At 34.9% G+C, this 4,843-nt stretch overlaps 1 long non-coding RNA gene across 1 annotated transcript; it reads left to right on the top strand.

Annotated features, from left to right (window-relative positions):
• The first annotated feature begins 209 nt into the window (after positions 1-209).
• Positions 210-2,420, top strand: LOC127132435 (uncharacterized). The gene is made up of 2 exons (XR_007806716.1): positions 210-503; positions 909-2,420. It is a non-coding gene; the product is annotated as an uncharacterized LOC127132435 (long non-coding RNA).
• The last annotated feature ends 2,423 nt before the right edge of the window (positions 2,421-4,843 follow it).

Genomic DNA, 4,843 nt, shown 5'->3' with positions numbered 1-4,843 from the left:
ACGTGAAAATGTAGCAAGATTATTTCCTTTCATTAATCCATTCACCAACCATGATATGACACGTGGCATGCTTAAGTTAAATGAAATGAAAAAACAATAAACATTAGAAGGAAAAGAGGAATAACGTGTAGTATGTGAAACATAGGTGGGAAAGAATAATGCAGCATGTGACAATATGTGATACATTGAAGACATTGTGGCTAATTTAACTTAAAAAAAGAAAAGAACAATAGAAATGAAAAGAGAGAATACATTGGTCTAACATGAACGTGTTTTTTCTCTGAACAATCGCTTTCTTTCCAAACGCGCGTCTTGTAAACTCTCAAACACAATTCTTTCCTTCTCATCTCCCTCACGCGACAACAACAACAACCCACTCGATGATTCCATTTTTCATGTAATAACAACATCAAAATTCTCAAGCTCACGCTTAGATTCAAGTTTCAATTTTTCCGATTCAGCCAATGTTTCGGTTCATGCTCTACGTTTTGGTTCCGGTTCAGGTTGGTGAGTTTAAGAATTACTCATGTTTGAATTGTATTCAACTCAGATTTTGGATTGTGTCCCGGTTCAGAAATACAATTGGTTTGAAGTTGACGCTTCGGTTGAGTTCCTATTACATATTCGATACTTATGGTTTTGTTTCTGATTTTCTTTCGGAATTCCTTTGTTTCGGTTACGGAATTGCGGTTTTGTAACTCGCACACCAAGTTCGATGAAATCATTCAACCAAGTTCCTTCTCTTTTTGACTTGTTTTTGCTACGTTACATATTTTATTTCTCACTGTTTTAGATTATGAATCACTTCCTCTAAGGTTTATGATTTTTAATAGGATTTTAATGAGGTTTTGATGTAGTAACGAATTTTTTGCGGTTTCTTTGTGGTTCATGGTGTATTTTCGATGAAGGATGAAATTAATGATGGAGGAGGTTAAGTTTTGGTGCTGAATTTTCTATGATTTGTGTTCATGGAAAGACTTAGATTTTCACGGTAGTCGTCAACTCAAGATGAAAAGCACGACAAATATATAAACAAGCATGCAAAGATAACTCAAACAAGCAAGTAGGTATATAAGACATAAGCAAGCATTCATGGAGTGATAAATAGAGTTTGAGGCTTACCGATCGGAGACCCTCCGATGGTTCTTCAATGGCGGCGCAAATTCGATACGGTAAACAATTCTTTACGTTCGCTTGTTAACTCCTCCAGTTAAATTCCTCTTCATTTCTTCTTCACCTCCTTTCTTTTCACCCATTTGTTTTCTTTTTGTTGTTGATTTTTTTGGGTGCTTGAATCATGAAAAACTATTATGTGAAGAGTGGTGAAGGTTTATGCTCAAGTTGATTGAAGCTTCAATGAGAAGCTTCAACAACTATGAATTTGAGCTCTAGTGAGGGAAGGTTGAAAAATGAAGAACGGAGAGTTAAAACTTGAGAGAAAATGAAGAATGAGTGTAATCAAAAAGTGAAGAAGAAGCCTAGTGAGTGAATGATTAATGTTTATATAGACTAGGTGAGGGATGACTAGAGGTTGAAAATCAGTTAGAAAATTGTTGGGGTTGTTTTGGGCACTTTGGACAATTGCCCAAAGTAGTTAGAAGTTAGTTTGTGGAAGTTTAAGGTAGTTAGGGTGGTTAAGGCATGGATGTATGTGAATTCACATGCATGTGCATATGCTGAATTTTTAGTGAATATGAAGGAAATTAGATGAATTTATATGGCACCACTTGAATACATTCTTGACCATTTACATGGTATGCATGAATGAATTATATATGCATTTGGATTGATGTTCATGGATGAAATGATGTATTACATGCATGCTGAATTTTTCTTTTTAATGCCCATGATTTATGAGTTTTTACTTGTTGTATAGAAATGAAATGAAAGTGACACATAATACGGAATTTATTCATGGTATATGCATTACATGCAGAATTTTTATTGAATTAGTATTGAATTTGACTTTTTTGGATGGTTTTGCATATGATGTAAGTATGTGTTCATGTGTTGAATTTTAGAGATGAATGATATGAATTTAAGATGACTTTTCATGTGTATTTTGATGCTCATGATGCTGAATTTTTGTTTTGTAAGTGCTGAATTTTAATTCCTAACTTATTTTTATTGTTTTCTTTGAAACATGGTGCATGGTAATGGAGCATGAACAAGCATGGTCAAGAATGGAGTATGAATGAAGACTATTGAAGAGCTTGGAATCATTTTTATTCCTTTGTAATATGTTTGTAATGACATAAAGTGATGTAAAGTGAAGTCATATAATTGTAAAAATAATATTTAGTGACTTTTGAACCTTATGCACATGAATTGAAAGGCTGTGAATAAAAAGAGGGTTTTTTAGCTCAAAGTGTATGTATGGAAATGATTTCCAATAAATGCTTAGAGAATTTACCCATGAAGTGAAAAGTGACTTAGTGAATCACTTAGAAACTTAAACTGTGTCGAAAATGCAAGTTGGCATATAATACATGTTATGTAAAATGCAAAATGCAAAATGCGTGCTTGGTGAATATGTCGTGCATATGGTACATCCTTTTTTGAACATGATGTGATGAATTACAAAAGGAGGATGAATAGGTTTAGGAATGTCTATGGCAGTGGTCAACCGTCTGGTTAGCAGTGTCGTCCCTGTTGACCAGAAGTCAATTGCTTCTTTACTTTCCATTTTCCACATTCAAGATCATCATCAAAGAGCCATTGACCTAACTTTTCAAATGAAAAATGAAATAATGAGATGTAGATGAAATGAGTGCTTCCCGATGAAGTTGTTAGTCGGGTAAAAATGAAAAAGGTATGGCAAATTTTGGGGTACGACAATAAGGTGAAAACTATAATCCACCCAAATGGATGATTGATCTTTATGATGACTTGATCCATCCTTTAACCTTTGTTTTTGTTTGCCTTGTGTGTGGTCCCTTGTTTGTGATTGTAGCATTCATGCATACATGCGCATCATAACATTCATCACAGAAAATAAATTTCAAGGAAACTAAGGTCTTATTTGCAAATATTTTCAGACCATGGATTGTGGACGAAGGAACACCAAGAAGTATAGTTTCAGATGTCCTGATTTGAAAGACCTAAGGAAGTTGTCATCCTTTGTACTAGATCCTTTGGACTTCAAGCAACGTCACGGGAAACTCTTGTCTATGTTATCTACCGATGTGGTTGAAGAACTTCTGAGTGTTTTGGTTCAGTTCTATGACCCCTTTTACCAGTGTTTCACTTTTCTAGATTATCAGCTTGTGCCCACGTTGGAGGAATATGCTCATCTCTTGGGTATATCCGTATCTAGCAAGGTACCTTTCAGTGGATTGGAGGAGATCCTGAGATCTCATGTCATAGCTGAAGCTCTTCATTTGAAGAAATCTGAGATTGATGCTTGTAGCGGGGTATTCGTTACATTGACTAAATCCAAGGTAAACCATACAAGTCGAGTCGCCACCGCACTTCTATTTATCCAAAGGAATGGTTAAAAAGCGAACAAAAACCTAAAAATTTTATCGAATCAAAAACTAGTAAAAATGTCAGAGATCGGGGTAAGGGGGTTGGTTATGCAATGGGAAGGTTTTAAGCACCCAAACATCCTAGGTACTCCTAGGGAGCCCTTTTCACATTTATTGTAAGGTTGGTATTTTGTGAAAATTTGTTTGTGCAAACATGATTGAAGAGATGAGAAGAGAATATACAAGTTATTTACATTTTGTGTTTGGATGGATAAACCCATTGCCTACGTACCATCTTAAAAAGATTAGGATCAAAACCTCGTAGTTCGGGGTAAAAATCTCAAAATGAGTTGGTGAATTGATTGGTCCAAAAGCCTTAAGGTCTTTTGTTATCCAAGAGAGAAAACTCAACCTAAAACCATAAATCCACCATGTGAGGATAACTTCAACATGCTAGTGAGGGGTTAACCCTATAATAAGCATGGAAGACTCATTGTCCATCACTAAGGATATAAGTGAGTATTATATCTTCCTCAAGGATAACTCAAACCTAATAGCTAAAGGTTATAAATTTTTTTGATTAAGAGAGTGGTCATTGAAACCATAAAAAGTATTTGAATGGGTTATATTTACCAATGAAAAGTATGTACAAAATATGGTCAAAGTTGACTTAGAATTTCAATTCAAAATAAGTGTTATGAAAAGAAAGTTTGAAAATCAAAAGCATGGCTTAGGTTTCTAACATTTGAAAAGAAGTGTTAAATGTTTGCACAAAAGTTTTGGCTTGGGTTAGATTGGAGGGAAGAAGAAGAATGACTAAAGTCCTAATCATACAAGAGATGAGGGATAAGAAACAAAACCACAAATGGAATTTCTCTCTTGAGATCATATTGATGATCCAAGTAGCTCCCATCCTTTGGAATATGCAAGCAAAATAAACGTAAGCTCAAGTAATCAACATAATCAACCAAACTTCTAGAAGATCCCCAATGTCTCTTGTATATTTCACTTTTGGATGGACATGGCAATGGTTCTTCAATTTGAGCTCTCATAGGATCCCCTAGCACAAAAGCACATACACATCAAAGAGTCTTATGAAGCAAATCAAGAATGGATAAGAGTGAGTTTAGAGGTTTGGTCCTTCTAATCCATCTTCAACATTAGGGTCCTTTTACTCCAATTTGCATAGGGAATGTCCTAGAAACTAAGTTCATTTGTCCATTTCTTTGCATTTGGTCCACAACAATCAAAACAAAACACAAGCACAATGATATATACACAATTATGTGCTCAATTGAGCAAAAGGCAAATTGCATTAACATAAACATGTGCTCAAATGAGCAAAGGGGGAAAAGCAAATGAATAATATGTACAAG

This window comes from Lathyrus oleraceus, chromosome 3, assembly GCF_024323335.1.
Source record: "Lathyrus oleraceus cultivar Zhongwan6 chromosome 3, CAAS_Psat_ZW6_1.0, whole genome shotgun sequence".
NCBI lineage: Eukaryota > Viridiplantae > Streptophyta > Magnoliopsida > Fabales > Fabaceae > Lathyrus > Lathyrus oleraceus.
This window is presented reverse-complemented; position numbering and strand designations above follow the sequence as displayed.